The sequence below is a fragment of the Lepidochelys kempii genome, chromosome 26, assembly GCF_965140285.1.
Source record: "Lepidochelys kempii isolate rLepKem1 chromosome 26, rLepKem1.hap1, whole genome shotgun sequence".
NCBI classification, from domain to species: Eukaryota; Metazoa; Chordata; order Testudines; family Cheloniidae; genus Lepidochelys; species Lepidochelys kempii.
The window spans coordinates 2388595-2407877 of NC_136405.1; positions in this window are offsets into that span (position 1 = coordinate 2388595).

A 19283-nucleotide genomic window follows, 5' to 3' on the forward strand; every position below is an offset into this window, starting at 1 on the left:
TCATCAGTCCTTAAAAGCCACAGCAGCTGCAGAGTTAATCAGAATGGGGCCACTTTAAAATGTTGTATCTACTATAAACTCATTTCAGCAATTAGGCTACAAACAATCCTGTTGACAATAATTTTGTTCCGAGACTAATTGCACTGACAATTTCGTGTTTATCTGAGCAAAATTAAGTTATGTTTCAGCACCATATGACAGGCAAGGGAAAAATATAGCGAAGGGGTCTTCCGAATGAGCAGTGACAAAAATAATGTAATTAAAGCTCCTACTTTAGAATAATTGCCTGAATCCATTAGACACATGATATTAGCAGCAACCCTTTAAAGAGGCACACTGAGTCCCCAGGCAGAGTGGGGATGGGATGAGGGCAGAGAGGCACTGAATATATTTTCTTGTAATCTCAGACTAAAATAAACTAAAACAAGCTAAATTCTCCTTTCATTTTCCAGTAATCCCTAATGAAAGGCAGGAGATGGAATCAGATCAACCTCATAATGGGTTCCTAATGGGCCAGAGTTGTGTACCGAGCACATGCAGGCCATAAATAGCCAGTGGTTGTGTTTGCTTTTCACAACTGCACGAAAGCAAGATCTGGGCATGCACTTTGCTCAAAGGGAAGACCCTCAACTACGCTACTCTGAGATTGAGTCCCTGGCTTCAGCACCTCTACTGCTCACCAGGGCTCCTTCGGCTGGATGCAAAGGAGCTGGGACCCCTGTTGGAGAATTCTCCTCTTGGCAGCTCTGCAACTAGCCGATGTTTGCAGAGATGCAGGGCAGTCTCTTAAAAACTAGGCAGCATTTATTAGGGATGCAGGATTTCGGGCCATTTTTTGGTTGGAATGGGAAAGCAAAGGCTACATATACATTTCTCACCTAACTCATCAGCATCGCACCCAGTGGGTAACAATGGAAAAGTGAATGGGGAAACTGAGTCACGTGTATACATTTCTTAAAAATAATACAGACATTTCCCATGTTCCCCACACACCCATGTGGTCTTATCACCCAGAATGCACCACAGCAATTTTGCAGCACTGCTTATGAGGGAGGGAGGGAGGGAATTCCTGCCTGATACCTGCAGTGAGGAGTGGATGCTGTGAAGTATGAGCTTTGACTGAATTTGAATGTTACTCATGGGTATTACACTATATATCCTGGTCTTGGGAGAGTATTAATACTTTGTCCTTCGAGCATGTCTTTCATCCTAGCATCAGAAATCACTTTACTAATGTTAATTACAAGTCTTGCAATCCGCCCTGCACTCCCTCTCCTCTTACTGAAGGTATCTATCCCCATCCACCCCATCTATCTATCTATCTATCTATCTATCTATCTATCTATCTATCTATCTATCCCCATCCACCCCATCTATCTATCTATCTATCCCCATCCACCCCCTCTATCTATCTATCTATCTATCTATCTATCTATCTATCTATCTATCTATCCCCATCCACCCCCTCTATCTATCTATCTATCTATCTATCTATCTATCTATCCCCATCCACCCCCTCTATCTATCTATCTATCTATCTATCTATCTATCTATCTATCTATCTATCTATCTATCTATCTATCTATCTATCTATCTATCTATCTATCCCCACTCACGCCCCTCGATCTACGGGTCTGTCAGTACAGGTATCACCCACCACTGAAATGCCACCGGAAAGCAACAGCCTTTTCGTACTGTTGTGTCCAGATAGACCCGCAGGGTGTATGTCGGGAGGTCGAATGTCGTTGCCAAAGATGGAATTTTGGAACGACCCAGTTCCTACGAACAGGGCTACCACCAGCTCTTTAAAGTGCTCCCCGGGCATCCATTTTACATTTCATCTGAGAGATGATCCCTATTCCGTCACAAGGCTTGTCTCAGTGGTTTCTCTTGGCACTAGTGTACACAGGATGTGTAGGTGCTGCCGAATATGGGTCCTTTCGTTACTCAGAGCCGCCTTTAACATCCTTGACTGGGCTTTAACAAAGCCTTGGAACAGTCAGTACTGGAGCTCATTAGAAGGCAAATAACAGTGTGCACAAACTGGCACATGGATGAAGTTACAGGGGTAAAAATAAAAATGAAAGGAGGAGGAAACTGGTAGCAACATTGCAACAAATAATTCATGTTGTGTTTGCCTCTGAGGCTGCTTCGCTGGTAACTAACCAGAGATGTGACTGGTTTTCCTCCACTGCGTATGCTGCCTTTCACCGAGGGTCAAACAACGCCCCTGTCCCAAGGGCACCTTCCCTGCCGCCCACATCATATGGAGATTCTGCTTTGGAGATGTGTCTGGGGGGAGAAATGGGGGCTTTCTCATCTCTCTGCAAATGAACCCATCTGAAATGCCTCCCCGGAGTGCTATGAATGAATACTAATATTTCAGCTGAAAGTTTCGGGAAACCAGAGCAAGCAACTTTCCATGTGAACTCGCTCCCGCTGTCCCCACTTCATTCCTGACGCCGCCAGCTGCATGTGGCTAAGGCAGGAGCGGGCAGAGGGCCCCTAGAGTCCTCCCCTGCGGCCTATGGACAGCCTTCACTTCAGAGACACAGCCCATGAGCCTACCCTCCTGCATGCGGGACCCCATCCGGACCCACTCGGCCGACTGCACAGCATGCGGGGACCTGCATGGCGCAGAGGCTGCTTCGAGCGCTAAGCTGCTCCCTGTTACGGCAATCACGCACTGACCACCCCACCCACCCCCCAGCGAGCTCACAGCACAGCCTGCCGTAGGGGGAAGGTCAGGTGGCCCTGGGCTGTGTCTGGTCCTCCCCCCCTCCCCCCGCCGCATCATGGTGAGCTCTGAACATCCTCGCTGTCTGTCTAGTGCCATCAGTGTGCACAAAGCCACAGAGAAGGGGTCTGTGTCCCTGCCCCAGAGCTGGCTGGCGAAATGCACCACTGTTTCAGTGCATCAGGCCCAGGACAGAAAACCAGAGGCACATGCTTTCCCAGCTGGATCTGGGTGCAGATGGAGGAGAAGGGCTCACTGGGGGCATGCCAGCTGGGCTAAGAAGGCACAAGGAGCGGGCAGAAGAGAAGCAGGGGTGGGTGCCGAGGGGGCCGGGGGTGAGGGCAGAGGGCAGTGCGTATGGTGAGTGTAGGAACTAAGCGGGTAGGGGCTTGAACCGGGCATGGGAGGAGCGAAGGGATCAGAGCAGGAGGGAGGATCACTGAGAAAGGCAGCAGCAAGGGGAGGGTCTGAACTCACGTGTCAATGCCAGGCAGTAGAAAGCTGTCTGTGGCCTTCTGAAAACAGAGCCCCCAACCCACGCCAGTCAGGCTTTTTCCTGCTGGCGGGGCTCCCTCCCCCCAGCCCCGTTTTGTTTTAACAGCTGGGAGAAAGCTGAAACGCCCGAAGAAGGAAGTCCCATAAGAACGGGCACACTGGGTCAGACCAAAGGTCCATCTAGCCCAAGATCCTGTCTTCCAACAGTGGCCAGTGCCAGGTGCCCCAGAGGGAAGGAACAGAACAGGGAATCGTCAAGTGATCCATCCCCTGTCGCCCATTCCCAGCTTCTGGCAAACAGGCTAGGGACACCATCCCTGCCCATCCTGGCTAATAGCCATTTATGGACCTATCCTCCATGAACTTAACTAGTTCTTTTTTTAACCCTGTTATAGTCTTGGCCTTCACAACCTCCTCTGGCAAGGAGTTCCACAGGTTGACTGTGCATTGTGTGAAAAAATACTTCCTTTTGTTTGTTTTAAACCTGCTGCCTATTCATTTCATTTGGTGACCCCTAGTTCTTGTGTTATGAGAAGGAGTAAATAACACTTCCTTATTTACTTTCTCCACTCCAGTCATGATTTTATAGATTCAGTTATATCCCCCCTTATTTGTCTGTTTTCCAACTGAAAAGTCCCAGTCTCATTAATCTCTCCTCATATGGAAGCCGTTCCATACCCCTAATAATTTTTCCCCTTTTCTGAAGCTTTTCCAATTCCAATATATCCTTTTTGAGATGAGGCGACCACATATGCATGCAGTATTCAAGATATGGGCATACCATGGATTTATACAGAGGCAATGTGATATTTTCTGTCTTATTCTCTATCCCTTTCTTGATGATTCCCAACATTCTGTTCACTTTTTTGATGGCCGCTGCACATTGAGTGGATGTTTTCACAGACATATACACAGTGACTCCAAGTTCTCTTTCTTGAGTGGCAACAGCTAATTAGACCCAATCATTTTATATCTATAGTTGGGATTTTGTTTTCCAATGAGCATTACTTTGCATTTATCAACACTGAATTTCATCTGCCATTTTGTTGCCCAGTAACTCAGTTCTGAGGGATCCTTTTGTAGCTCCTTGCAGTCTGTCTGGGACTTAACTGTCTTGAGTAGTTTTGTATCATCTGCAAATTTTTCCATCTCACTGTTTACTCCTTTTCCCAGATCATATATGGATATGTTGAAAAGGACTGGTCCCAGTACAGACCCCTTGGGGACACCACTATTTACCTCTCTCCATTCTGAAAATGGACCATTTATTTCTACCCTTTGCTTCCTAACTTTTAACCAGTTACCAATCCATGAGAGGACCTTCCTTCTTATCTCATAAAAGCTTATTTTGCTTAAAAGCCTTTGGTGAGGGACCTTGTCAAAGGCTTTCTGAAAATCTAAGTACACTTTATCCACTGGATCTCCCTTGTCCACATGCTTCTTGACCCCCTCAAAGAATTCTAGTAGATTGGTGAGGCATGATTTCCTTTTACAAAAACCATGTTGACTGTTCCTCAACAAATTATGTTAATCTATGTGTCTGACAATTGTGTTCTTTACTATAGGTTCAACCAGTTTGCTCGGTACTGAAGTCAGGCTTACCAGCCTGTAATTGCCAGGGTCACTTCTGGAGCCCTTTTAAAAAGTTGGTGTCACATTAGCTATCCTCCACTCATTGGGTACAGAAGCTGATTTAAATGATAGGTTACAGACGACAGTTAGTAGTCCTGCAATTCCACATTTGAGTTCCTTCAGAACTCTTGGGTGATACCATCTGGTCCTGGTGACTTATTACTGTTGAGTTTATCAATTTGTTCCAAAACCTCCTTTAATGACCTCCTCACAATATTAGGACAACTGATGCCTGGAAGGGTTCATCCAATGCAGCCCTTTGTGCTGGAAGATGAAATCACCCCCAGTCTCAGGAAGCACAGAGTGGGGAAATCCTGGAGGTAAAACTGTACAGACATGCATGCAAATGATATCTGTGAGATTTCAGTTACCTTGCTTGTGGCATTATCTATTTTCATTCCCTTAGCTAGTCTGTCTGGCTCTGGCTAACCTCTCCTCTCAATTGCCCTGGTAACCCAGAGGAGAGGCTAGTCTATCAAGTCCAATTCTGTTTTCACACCTGAGTAAATCAGGAGTAGCTCCATTAGAAACAGGGCATAAAACAGGAGACGTCCCACTGGCTGCACCTGGAGGGACTCCACATAGACACTGGCGTCAATGAGATTGGGATCTGACCCCAGGTCCCTGGCAGCTTGCCCATGATTGCTGGGCAAGGCAATACATTGGAGTTCCCCCTGCAACATTCTCAATACCCCTGGGGCCTGGCAGGGGGTCCTACACATGCTCACTGCACTTGTATAGACTGGGGCTGCCAACACGGAGACTGTGACCAGATGCAAAGACTCTGTCCAAAGGCTGGCAGGTGCCTCTGTAGCTGGAGAAAGACCACAGCTGAGGGCATTCAGGGCCGGGCCAGTTGTAGGGAATTAATCACACCTCCCCACACAGTACATAGGGTTGGTGTGGCAAGGGGGCTGGTTTGCTTGTAGGTAATAGCCTAGGGCTGTAGGTGCTGTTATTGCTCCATGCAGGAGTCACAGTGGCATTTTAACTGCTGCCTGCCCCTCTAGTACTGTCCTGTGCACCCGGTGGGCTCTGCTGGACGTGCTAGTGACCCAGTGGAACGGCCTATTTAGGTATTGAAGGTGTGTCCATTGCTGTGATGTTCTTAAGCCACTCTGGAGTTTGGCAGAAGTGAGCCAGTTTTCGTTTCAGAGTGGAAGCCGTGTTAGTCTGTAACAGCAAAAAGAATGTTAGTCTCTAAGGTGCCACAAGTACTCCTCGTTCCTACAATCCCCTCTTACAATCTGCCCTTCTTACAATCTGTTACACTCTCGTGCTGTGTCTTGTCTTCCATCTGTTTGTAAATTCTCTGTGTCTGGGGATGTTCCTGCTTGTGTGTTGGGGCAGCACCTAGTGCAAGGGGGCCGTGGTCCTGCCCAGTATCTCTGGGTGCTGTTGCTCTCTAAACGCAGACTGGCGGGGGGCTGATCTGAGACCTCCATGTAGGTTACTGAAATCTCATCAGAACTGGCTACCCTGACCAGCAGTAAAACCAGGGGATAAAGAGCCCTGAGTGATTTTGGCCTCTACAGAGTGATCAAAGACCGTAAATAAATCCACTTCCATGATGGGAGTTGGGACAGGTCAGACCTAAGCCAGTTTAATGATGGTTTTATCTCCCTGCTCTAAAGCTTCTGAGTGCATGGCAAAGGTTCTCTAATGGGCTGTGCGGGGCTGAAATGTACAGAGCCCTTAGTCCCCTTTTACTGTCTCTTCTGTAAACCTGGCCTGTCTCATCATGAGCTAATGACCCATAATTGTGTAGGACTGGCTCAGGCTGATTGCATAGATACTGAGGGATAATGCACGCTAGGTGGCTTCCGTCTCTGGAGCAACTCTACTGCAATCAGTCTAGGATTAGGCCAGTGGTGGCCTTACCCCACTGCTGCCCATTAACAATCTGGCCACTTTTCAGAGTAACAGCCGTGTTAGTCTGTATTCGCAAAAAGAAAAGGAGTACTTGTGGCACCTTAGAGACTAACCAATTTATTAGAGCATAAGCTTTCGTGAGCTACAGCTCACTTCATCAGATGCATATCGTGGAAACTGCAGCAGACTTTATATATACACAGAGAATATGAAACAATACCTCCTCCCACCCCACTGTCCTGCTGGTATTAAGCTATTAAGCCCCATAGTGAAGTGGATTCTGTGTAAACACGTGGGGGTGGGAGGGATCACCTGCTGTCAGGGCCATTCCAATTAAATAGTCCATCTAATGCTGTGTACAAAGTCTGGGGGGAAAACAGCACGTAGCTTCCATGTGGACACATTCCAGGGGAAGGCGAGGAGCCCAGCAGAATACAAAGCCTGGGAAGCACAGCAAATCTCCTGCATGGGTGGCATACTGGGCTCCCATTACTGACCTCTCCCTGGACCCAAATCCTCAGCTGTGCTGGAAAGCTGAATCTAATCACTCCATAGTCTAGGCAGTCTTTTTGTGCCAAAGGCGAGCATGGCTTTGTCTGGCATGAATGAGGACTGGCTGCTTGGAATGGAAAGCTTCAGGGTCAGCCATCACTGACCGAAGGGCTGGCACCAGAAGGCCAAGATATAGCAGAGTCAGACTGAGAGGTGTGGCTGTCTCTCAGAAACACCGGAGATAACGACCACCCTGGAGGAAGATGTTTCGTCATATGAAATGGCAAGAGGAAGGGAAGAGTGGGGAAATCCTGGTAAAAATGGGCTTCTCTTTTAAAAACACGGGGAAGTGAATGACTATCAGGGTTTTCTTCCTTGGTGGGGCTAGGAGTTCCCACCCAGGAGTGGTAGCATCTTGCTGGGACCTGATCAAAAATGACCTCATCTGTTTATTCTGCATGCCTAGCTTTGCTTCATCGTCTTCACCTGAGGTCCCCTTTACAGTCCTGTCTGGTCCAAGAAAATTTGAGTTTCCTGATGCAATTTACTCTTCTCCATTCCTCACCGCTGAGCTTGCTCAATCTAATGGAGAGGGAGAATGAGTCCGAGCCTGAGACCTGGGTTCTATTCCCTGCTCTGCCACAGAGTTCCTGTGTGACCCCAGGCAAGTCACTTAGTCTCTGTGCCCCAGTTCCCCTCTGTAAAATGAGGATAATAGCACTGTTCTGCCTCCTGGGGGTGTTGTGAGGATAAATACATTATAGATTGGGAGGTGCTCCAATACTGCAGTGATGGGGAGCCAGGTAAATACGATAGATAAATGGATGGATAACTTATACCGTGCATAGACCCTTTCCAACAGTCCCGGTTAATGAAAGAGCCAGCTGTTGGGGCTTAGGGGCCAGTGGAGGCTATAGGGCCGGTAGTAATTGGGACGATGTGCAGAACAGCCCTGTTCCGGTGCTGTGTTGCATGGCCTTGTAGAGCAAACTGGACAGTCTTGTGCTCTCAGGCTCTTGTGATCCCCAGCATGTGGCTGTTGTTTAAAAGTTGCCCTTCGACAGGTCTCCACAGGCTGCTCCCTGCTGAGTGGCCTGTGGGAAAAGACTTGGGGCCAGATGTTTAAAGGGCCTGTGGATTCTGGGAGACTTGCATGAAACAGCACAGGGCTGCTGCTCCACTCCAGCCAGCCTCTTTCTTCTTCAAGCGCTTGATAATTTACTATTTCAGCTAAATTGGTTCCGCAGATGCAGGGACAGGCATCCAGGAAGATGCTTTTCATGTTCTTTTTTTGTTCTCCAAAATTAGCATCTCTTTTGCTTTCCTGGACTCCTCACTCTAGTATTTACCAGCTTGTTTAAGATTGTGCAGTCTTATAAATGGGAATGAGAGTCAAACATTAGCAGTAATGAGTGGGGGGAAGACAGAAAGCTGCCGAACCACTTCAAGAGGGAGTTTTTACTATTTATGGATGTGCTGGAAAGGAAATAATCTTCCCTTTGGGCTAGCAAGTGGCTGCCACCTCTGCCCTTTGCAGGAAACCCTGTCTTCCAATATACATATCCCCATCCTAATGTGTATCATTTCACTCGCCCTTGAACTTCAGCTGCCTCTAGACTGGAACCTGGTTAACAGAACGCAGCAGTAAAGGATGGTAAGCAAAGGCGAAGAATGTATCCCATTGGCAACTGCAGGGGAAATTTAGGGAAACAGAATTTGGCAAAGAGACCAGTTAACATCCCTACCCCTCCTGAATGTACCAGGTGATCTGGAATAACCACTTGTGACCAGGGCTTTGGCTTCATGTCTCCTCTAACCAGTAGCATGGGTTCCCATCAGCAATGCGCCAGGGCATTGATTCCAAGCAACTCTCTAAATTTCCCAAGACTATTTCCCACAAAGCCTGGGCTTGCCTTGGCAGGCTCTGGGTTCTCTTCTAACCAGCCCTGCCTTCACTTGGCGTATGAGATCCCTTGGAGTCACTGCTCAATGCGGTAAGGATACAGCAGCATAGACCGGGATGTTCTGGGGACAAGTGGTTAAAAACCGAGATTAAGGGCCCGCTTGTGCTCTGGGTTACCCAGGTGTAAATTTAGAATCGCTCCATTGTCTTGCCTTGCATTTACGTAGGCATAACTGAGGAGAACTTGGCCCTGTTTCCATGATCTTTCTCAAAGATTATCCAGAGTCTCAAGTTACTCAGCTCTGGCAACCAGCTCTATTATAATCTACCCTAGCACCTGCTATTGTTCACCCATTATCTGGGAATCCCAAGAATCCCCTTCTGGCATCTGAAGCATTCTCCATGCAATGACTGGTGGAGTGTAACAGGAATCCCTGAGAGAGCTAGTGCTGGGGGTGTGGGACAGGTTGGAGAAGACTCCCAATAATAATTCCTCTGATAATGGTAACATCTATCATTTGCCTTCTGTGGTTCTAGCCGGGCCAGTGGTGCAGCGCTGAGTAGATCAGCATTTGCCATTCTTAAAAACCTGGTGCACTAAGAAAAGTAGCCCAAGGTGCCCCTGATATGGGCTGCCTTTGAGTTAGGCAATGAATCTGATTCAAATCAAATGCTCGGGGAGGTTCTATTTGTACAGCCCCAGACTCAGTCGTGCTCCTGTTAACATCAGTGGAAAAATCCCATTGAATTCAGTGGGATGGGAGCAGACTAGGGTGACCAGACAGCAAGTGTAAAAAATCGGGACGGGGTGTGGGGGGGTAATAGGTGCCTATATAAGACAAATATTGGGACTGTCCCTATAAAATTGGGACATCTGGTCACCCTAGAAAAAACCTTAATGAGTCTTTATTTCCTGAGTCCGCAACACAATGTTGCATGGGCCATTGCTCTGAAAACGAGCCATCATGTCCACTCTCTCCCCTCCACCTTCCCTCATGTGCCTGTCTGGGTACCAGGGTGTATGTTGTTTACCTGTGTGGGTGTGGTTGTGGTTGGATTTTAAGTTGCCATTTCACCTCTTTCAAGGGGGTGGGGGAATGAGCCACCCACACCTAGAGTGCTGCAGGCTGCTTCTCGCTGCCCGCAGCGGCAGAGCAAATACACAAACTGTGAGTCTCTCTTTGCCTCTCAGCTCCAGCTGTTGCCTGACTTACTGTGGTCCATCAGTCAGTTTGCACGCAACACACTCCTCTGCCTTGCACCCTGCCAACCACTCAGACTCTTTTCATATTATTTCCACGTAGCTACCACTTAAATGGGTTATAATTGCAGCAATTAACATAAGTGTTTAGTTACTCGTGAGAGGGACGTCATCTCATGTAATTAACCATTTGTTGCATCAGAGGAGCTGGGGCAATTCCCAGGAATTTCCATGCAAGAGGGTCTGACTGCGATGCTGCCTCCTTCAGTTTGCCAAGATACCCCTGTCACGGTTCCTCCCCCACTCTGAACTCTAGGGTACAGATGTGGGGACCTGCATGAAAACCTCCTAAGCTTATCTTTACCAGCTTAGGTCAAAACTTCCCCAAGGTACAAAATATTACACCTTGGACTGGCCGCTACCACCACCAAACTAATACTGGTTACTGGGGAAGAGCTGTTTGGATGCGTCCTTCCCCCCAAAATACTTCCCAAAACCTTGCACCCCACTTCCTGGACAAGGTTTGGTAAAAAGCCTCACCAATTTGCCTAGGTGACTACAGACCCAGACCCTTGGATCTTAAGAACACTGAACAATCCTCCCAACACTTGCACCCCCCCTTTTCTGGGAAATGTTGGATAAAAAGCCTCACCAATTTGCATAGGTGACCACAGACCCAAACCCTTGGATCTGAGAACAATGAAAAAAGCATTCAGTGTTTTACAGGAAGACTTTTAATAAAAAATAGAAGTAAATAGAAATAAAGAAATCCCCCCTGTAAAATCAGGATGGTAGATATCTTACAGGGTAATTAGATTCAAAAACATAGAGAACCCCTCTAGGCAAAACCTTAAGTTTCAAAAAAGATACACAGACAGAAATAGTTATTCTATTCAGCACAATTCTTTTCTCAGCCATTTAAAGAAATCATAATCTAACACATACCTAGCTAGATTACTTACTAAAAGTTCTAAGACTCCATTCCTGTTCTGTCCCTGGCCAAGACGACTACAGACAGACACAGACCCTTTGTTTCTCTCCCTCCTCCCAGCTTTTGAAAGTCTCTTGTCTCCTCATTGGTCACTTTGGTCAGGTGCCAGCGAGGTTACCTTTAGCTTCTTAACCCTTTACAGGTGAGAGGAGCTTTCCCCTGGCCAGGAGGGATTTCAAAGGGGTTTACCCTTCCCTTTATTTTTATGACAACCCCCCTGCTGTGTTCCCATGTAGCCCTGCCCGAGAGCAGAACTGAGCAGAGTTAAGCAGATAGGGTTGGAGTAGAACCGGGGGGGATTTTCATGCATTTTTCTGCCCCCACCAAAAATGCAGATTCACGTCAAGTTTGGCTAATAGTTTTGGCTGGGGAAAGAAAAAATGGGAAACATTTGACTCCTGTTTTAATGTAGATCCAGGGCAGGAGCCACAGAAATCAGAACAACTTCACACACCTCCAGCTCAGGGGGTTCATTGGATGTGTGGTAAGATTCATTCGGGTCCCATGCAGGGCCTTTGGGTTATTGGATGCTGAAGAGAAACTGGTAGTAGGGACATAGACTGTTAGGGAGACTGACTACTTCTCATACAGCCCCCTCCTCAGCGGGATGGGGAGGAGAACTCAGTGAGAGTGAATTTCCAGCCAACTGCCCTATCCTGGGGGCAGGTGTAACCACCCAGAACAGGCTGGGACATCAGACTCCAAGGCTGTCTGCTCACACTGGGGCCCCACAGTCCTGCTCATCGGGAGTCAAGATGACCCATTGGCTTCCCCAGCAGAAACCAGCCTTGGAGACCTGCCTTGGTGGGCACGGGGCTTTCCAGAGAAGTAACACTGGGTGTTATGGAAGATGCCTGAACCTCCAGACATGGGTGGTCTGGTGAAGGGGGATGCTATCACAAAGACGGCTCCCCCATTTTCCATGTAAAAGGGGTGCAGTCTGAACACAGAGGACCCCTCTTTGCATTTGAGTCAAGGGAAGATGATCAGGCCCTTAATTTTCCATCCGTTCGTTCTTTCTCAGACAAAACTCCTATTGGCTTCGCTAGGAGCAAGCCTACATTCTGGGGCTGGATACTAAGAAGCATTCCCATTTCCAACGCAGGTCTGGAGGCTTGGAAGTTCTGGAGAATTTGGAGAAGACGAAGAGACTTCCCTCTGCCTCTGCCCAGTCTGAGGCATGTGTCCCCATGAACAAGCCCATGGGGCTAACAAAACAAAATGTATCTGAATATTCGGCATCTGGTTTATTTCTGCACAAAGAGTTCCTGGAACAGGATTTGAAATAATCTCAACACCAATTATGTTTCTTGAAAGCTACAGCAGTCAGGTTTCTTGGAACTAGAAAGAAAGCCCACTAACCAGTTTTGGGCCCCACACTACAAGAAGGGTGTGGATAAATTGGAGAGAGTCCAGCGAAGGGCAAACAAAAATGATTAGGGGTCTGGAACACATGACTTATGAGGAGAGGCTGAGGGAGCTGGGATTGTTTAGCCTGCAGAAGAGAAGAATGAGGGGGGATTCGATAGCTGCTTTCAACTACCTGAAAGGGGGTTCCAAAGAGGATGGCTCTAGACTGTTCTCAATGGTAGCAGATGACAGAACGAGGAGTAATGGTCTCAAGTTGCAGTGGGGGAGGTTTAGATTGGAAATTAGGAAAAACATTTTCACTAAGAGGGTGGTGAAACACTGGAATGCGATACCTAGGGAGGTGGTAGAATCTCCTTCCTTAGAGGTTATTAAGGTCAGGCTTGACAAAGCCCTGGCTGGGATGATTTAACTGGGAATTGGTCCTGCTTCGAGCAGGGGGTTGGACTAGATGACCTTCTGGGGTCCCTTCCAACCCTGATATTCTATGATTCTATGATTCTAACCATTTCTTTACCTCTTTGAAATTCCTCCACTCTCTGCCCCCAGGAATACCCACTTTCAAGGGACTTCCTTTTTTTGGGCCTCTCTTGTTAATCCCTTCCCCAGTTTTCTCTTTGCACTTCTCCTCTTCCTCAATTTTCATCTGTTCCTTTTCGTTCAGTCTCTTGCCTTCTCTCACCACTAGGCACGATCCCCTTCTCCATCCCTGTGGTATTGCTACCCCAGGGGTTACCATAAAAACAGTTGATCACTCACTGTGTAGAGCCTTAGCATAATAGTTCGGGCAGACAGGAGGAAGTCCCAAACAAAAGCACTTTGCAAAAATAAAACCAATAGAACACTTTAGGCAACTGTCCTGGTACCAGTCAGGAAAACAGTCAACAAGAAATCATTGTGATTGAGAAACACTAAACACGTCAAAATGCAACAGAGAAGCAGCCATGGAATCAGGTCCTGATCTCAGCTCCTCCAGTGTACATAAGCTCTGCAGGCTCAGAAGTTTTCTCGGCACAATGGTTAGCTTCTGAGCCTGTGTTACCTGCAAGCTTCTGCCTTTTGCCCAGTGTGTTATTTCAGTGCAGACTGAAGAAGCATGTGAATGGACGTAACAAGATCAAAGCAGGAGAGCATTAAAGCTGCAACAGTGTGAGGCTCTGGTTACACACAGCCTGTGCTCACATTTAGACAAGGAAATCTGACTAAGCAATGTCCCATGGGGAGCTCCCTGTGGAGAAATTCCAGTCGTGAGGCCCTGACTATGAAGGGACGCAGTGTGTTAGTCATGTCTGACTTGGCTTGGAAATTAGCTCTCAATTAAACCTCTTAACTACCTCCGTTGTCACTGTGTTCTGCTCTCAGAGGAGACGTCTCAGAGTGGCTGTGTAAAGGGATGTGTGTAGCCTAATATGGAGACAGGGTCCCTGGCTGGCTCCGCTCGCTTTGAACCCTTTGAAGGGAGACTCCATGGCTGGGGATTCCCTGTGTGTGCCGAAGTCCCCAGTGAGAACAGAATTAGTGCAGCTGCCTTCTACGCTGCCACCCACAGCAGGCCCTGGTGTGGGGTGAGGGGATGCCCAGGGCTAGCTGGTGCATGTCAGAGGTCAGAAGGAAGTGCACAATATTCTGGCAGTCGTCAGCTGACCCCAGCCTTAGGCCATGCCCACATTCCTATCGTAATCCAAACCCTAGATTGAGTTAATCTGAACCCCCCAACCTTGAGCAGCTGCGGCAGGGCACTTTTAGTGTGCGTGGTAAGTGGTTCAGCCCAGGGAGGTAGTATGACATAGCTAGTGCGCTTTTCATTCACACTGCGTTTACAGGGCACCAACTTCCACTTGTAGACAAGCCCTGGGGAGACTCCCAGAGTGTGACACAGAAGTGGGGCAGCAGGGCAATTAGAAGGAATGGAGCTGAGTGGGCATGTTCCCCGTCCCCCTCGAGCTCACTCCCAAAGTGACCATACGTGTTCAAATGCTGAGGTGTCTACCTGCTGTTTCAGAATAAAGAACTCACATTACAAAATGATCGTAAAGATCAGTTAAGCCTTAACATTTCTCCTTCTCACACAGCAATTGCTATGTCAGATAAGCCACTAATGGGCTTTGTGTCTATATCCTGATGTGCTAGGCAGATAGCGAGCCAGGAATAGAACCCAGGAGTCCTGATGCTCCTGCTCCAACCAGTAACCCACAGTGCTGTGGATGGGGAAGGGGTTTGGTCCCCTGCTGAAGTTACATTTTCGCCAACCCCACGTGAGTGCTGGGGGGAGAACGCTCTGGGAGGGGAGATGCTTCTTCCCAACGGCTGGGCTGGGAGCTGCAGCAGCTATTTTTGGAAGCAGTGTACTGAGAGAAACAAAGGGCATTTGCACAGGGTTGTGATGAACAATGTCTGTATTGTGTGTCTCTGCGTCCATCATGCTGCATTACCAGCACAGTTAATTGGGGAAATAAGAGAGACACTCTCAAGGCCAGCTAAAACGCTGTTGTAAATGTCACACAAGTGGGCTGCACAATGGCCCCACGTACCGAGCAGTGCCCGCCATAGGATGAGTCATGAGCTGAGCAGACATCGAGCAGGTGAATTACAGGGCTGTGATGTTTGCAGGCAACCATAACTCACGTCACTGGGAGGCATTCTGGAACTGCTCCTCGGCTGGGTAGGGGCCGGCTGCAGAGCAGGGCATCCCCTCTCCTACGCTGGCAGCCCCTAGGGGTTCAGAACTGTAGTACACACGGGTAAAAGCAGCACAGCAAAGGCAGGTAAGCTGCCTTGCAATGCGATGCTTTGAAATAACTCCGGATTCATGGGACCCTCCAGACTATGACGAGGGGTTTGTTAGATCCCCTTTATTTGTTAGACCAGCACAGGCCGGGTGTCTTATTCAAAGTATTGTGGGCATCCATTTCTAGGCAGAGCTGGGGTAGCAGGCAACTGCCTGCTCTTGTGACAGAGACAAGGTGGGTGAGGATGGGTTATGTCTTTTATTGGACCAAATTCTGTTGGTGAGAGAGAAGCTTTTGTGCTTACACGGAGCTCTTCTTCAGAGGTATAACCATGAAAACCTGTCTCTCTCATGAGCAGAAGTTGGTTCAATAAAAGAGATTACCTCACCCACCTTGTTTCTCTAATAGCTTGGGACCAACATGACTACAACAACAGGACATACACCACGCTGATGGGACAGTCCCCCGGAGAGCTTTCTGCCTTGGGCGGTGTTAGGGAAAGAGAGAGGAGGAGTTGAAGAAGTTGGTGAGGGAAGGCTGGGTGATTACACTCTGGGCTCCCAGATGAGATGCTAAGCCCTCTGTCTGCATCTTCCCCTGAAGCAGCTGGAGCTAGCCCTTGTCAGAGAGAGATACCGGGCTAGCTGGAGCCCTGGTCTGATCCCCTGTGTTTGGCAGTTCCTGTGTAACAAATGCATGTTCTAGAGGGACACATTATCTTGATTGGGGGTCATCAACTCCTTCCAAAGGGCTCTTTATGTAATAATCAGGTCATTTATGGGGCATTTTATCTGAGGGCCTAGGAATAGGGATCCCTGTATTTTTCCCTTCCCCTGTGGCTGGAGAATTTTGTTGGTTTATAGTTCTGCTCCAGATGTATTCTTCTTTTCTCTTTGTTCTTGATGTCCCCAGTATGTATGGCTAGTAACAAAAAGCATCAAAGAATAGATTTCCATTTATGTAGTAGTTGGCTGAGGGGGAAACTAATGGCTTTTGGGAGGCACTGGCTAATCACTGCCAAACAAAACCTAGCAATTGCTGCAGAGGATGAATTGCCTGGAAGGAGGCTAGGACATTCATGTGAAAAGATGTGTTCTTTAAAAACAAGAGTGTACCGAGCTGCATTAGCAACTGGGCGAATGCATTGATGGATGCCTGAAAGGGACAGGAGTATTGCTGACTACGGAGTAATTAGCGAGCAGATCCCAGAACCTGGAGGATTTAATGTCTTTACAAAAAAATTAAGTCTTAAATTCTTAGTCCTAGAGTTTAAGGCCCAAAGTCACCTACCAGACCTACCTAGTTTGATGTCCTGCACATCACAGGCCACTGAAGCCCACTCCCTTTACCTCTGTATTGAACCCCCTCATCTGGATCAGATTTAGGCCAGTCTACGGGCACGGCAGCATAGCTGTATCAATGCGGGTCTGGGGACGATGCTGTATGCCAGCGGTAGGAGAGCGCTCTCCCGTCAACATACAAAACCCACCTCCGGAAGCGGCAGAAGCTATGTTGGTGGGCGAAGCTCTCCTGACGACAGCGCTGTGCTCACGAGCACATATGTTAGTTTCATTTAGGGCTCTGGTGTGGGGGTGGGGGGTATTCACATCCCTGAGCAACATAAATGATGCCAACGTAGGCTGTAGTGTAGACATAGCCTAACACATTACAGCCTTCAGAGGCGATACTATTGTATGGCACAGGCAGAGCGTTGCAGGGCCGGGGTGCACTGCTCTTTGCGTGCCCTGCAGTGGCAGAGAACTGATCTAGTGAGCTAGGCACAGAGGATGCGATCTTCTTTTAAGGGGGGTTCAAAGGTGCTGGCTCAACAGCCTCTGTCTACACACCAGGCAGCAGGAGCTGGGATGGCTGAAGCCACACACCCAGCCAATGTGGCTCAACCCAGATATGGAGCGATCATATAGTGGTGAGAGGAGAGGTCAGGCTCCATGGCCCATTTAGTTCTGGACCTGCCTGCTGACGCAGCCAGCAAGAAGGCCAGTTAGTGCAGGAGATAGAGAGATCCTCCCATAGAGTCATTCGTACTAGAAGGCCCTGGGAGATGAGTTTTTGACAGAAGAAACAAGCAGGCTCTGCTCCTCTTCAGTGTGGCTTGCACTGCAGGCCCTAAAAAAATAGATCAGTGAATTCTGGCTTGTCTCTTGGTCCCAGTTCCTTGGCCCATTGCCCAAAAGAGTTTGGGAGGAGGAGAGCGTCTTGAACTTCATGGCTTAGGCTGTGAACACACTACAGCTTATGTCAGTGTACGCTATATTGCTCAGCCGTGTGAATAACCCCCCAATGGATGTAAATTACACCAACCTAAGCGCTGGTGTGGCCAGCGCTGTGTCGGCAGGAGAGCGTCTCCCAATGACACAGCCACTGCCGCTCCCTGGGGGTGGATTAATTAAGTCAATGGAAGAGCTCTCTCCTGTCCGCTTAGAGCAGCTACACCACAGAGCTGACAGCGGACCAGCTGTACCGGTGCAGCCGTGCCACTGTAAACTCTCTAGTGTGGCTGTAGCCTAGGCCTTAGGACTCCTGGGCAGACATCACCTACTTTCCAGCTAGGGGGAGAAGCTGAATTAGCACCTTCGTAAAGTGTTTTCAGCTAGTCAGATAAAAAATCCACCCTGGGCTTGATTTTAAGTCCAGTGGGAAAGCTGCCACTGACTTCAACACCTGGAAAGATACTTGAACAATTATTAACCAATCAATTTGTAAGCAGCAAGGAGAGCATAGGGTTATAAGGAATAGTCAGCATGGATTTGTCAAGAACAAATCATGCCAAGCCAACCTTCTTTCCTTTTTTGACAGAATTACTGGCCTAGTGGATGGAGGGAAACAGCAGATGTGATACGCTTGATTTTAGGTTTCAGAGTAACAGCCGTGTTAGTCTGTCGTCGCAAAAAGAAAAGGAGGACTTGTGGCACCTTAGAGACTAACCAATTTATTTAAGCATAAGCTTTCGTGAGCTACAGCTCCGATGAAGTGAGCTGTAGCTCACGAAAGCTTATGCTCAAATAAATTGGTTAGTCTCTAAGGTGCCACAAGTACTCCTTTGCTTGATTTTAGGAAGTCTTTTGACACAGTTCCACATGACATTCTCTGAAGCAAAGTAGGGAAATGTGGTGATGACATTACTGTAGGGTGAGTGTACAACTGGTTGAAAGATCATATTCAAAAAGCAGTTATCCATGGTTTGCTGTCAAACTGGGAGGAGTATCTAAAGCGATCCCACAGGGGTCAGTCCAAGGTCTGACACTATTCAATATTTTCTTTACTGACTTGGATAATGCTTATAAAATGTGTGGATAACACCAAGCTGGGAGAGTTACAAGCACTTTGGAGGACAGGATTAGAATACAGAAGGGCCTTGAAAAATTAGAGAATTGGTCTGAAATCAACAAGATGAAATTCAATAAAAAGTGCAAATCAATAAAAATCTACAGAGGTGAGGCCTTGACTGGAGGACTGTGTCCAGTTCTGGCACCACACTTTAGGAAAGAGGTGGACAAACTGGAGAGAGCTCAGAAGAGAACAAAAACGATAAAAGGTTTAGAAAACCTGATCTATGAGAAAAGGTTTAAAAAACTGGGTGTGTGTAATCTTGAGAAAAAATGACTGAGGGGGACTTGATAAGTCTTTCAAATATTTAAGGGCTTTGATAAAGAGGATGGGGATCAATTGTTCTCAGTGTCCACTGAAGGTCAGACAGGAAGTAATGGGTTTAATCTATAGCGAGGGAGACTGAGGTCGGATATTAGGAAAGGTGTAAGGGTGGTTCAGCTCTGGAACAGGCTTCCAAGCTTGAAGTTGTAGATCCCCATCATTGGACGTTTTTTATGAACAGGCAGGACAAA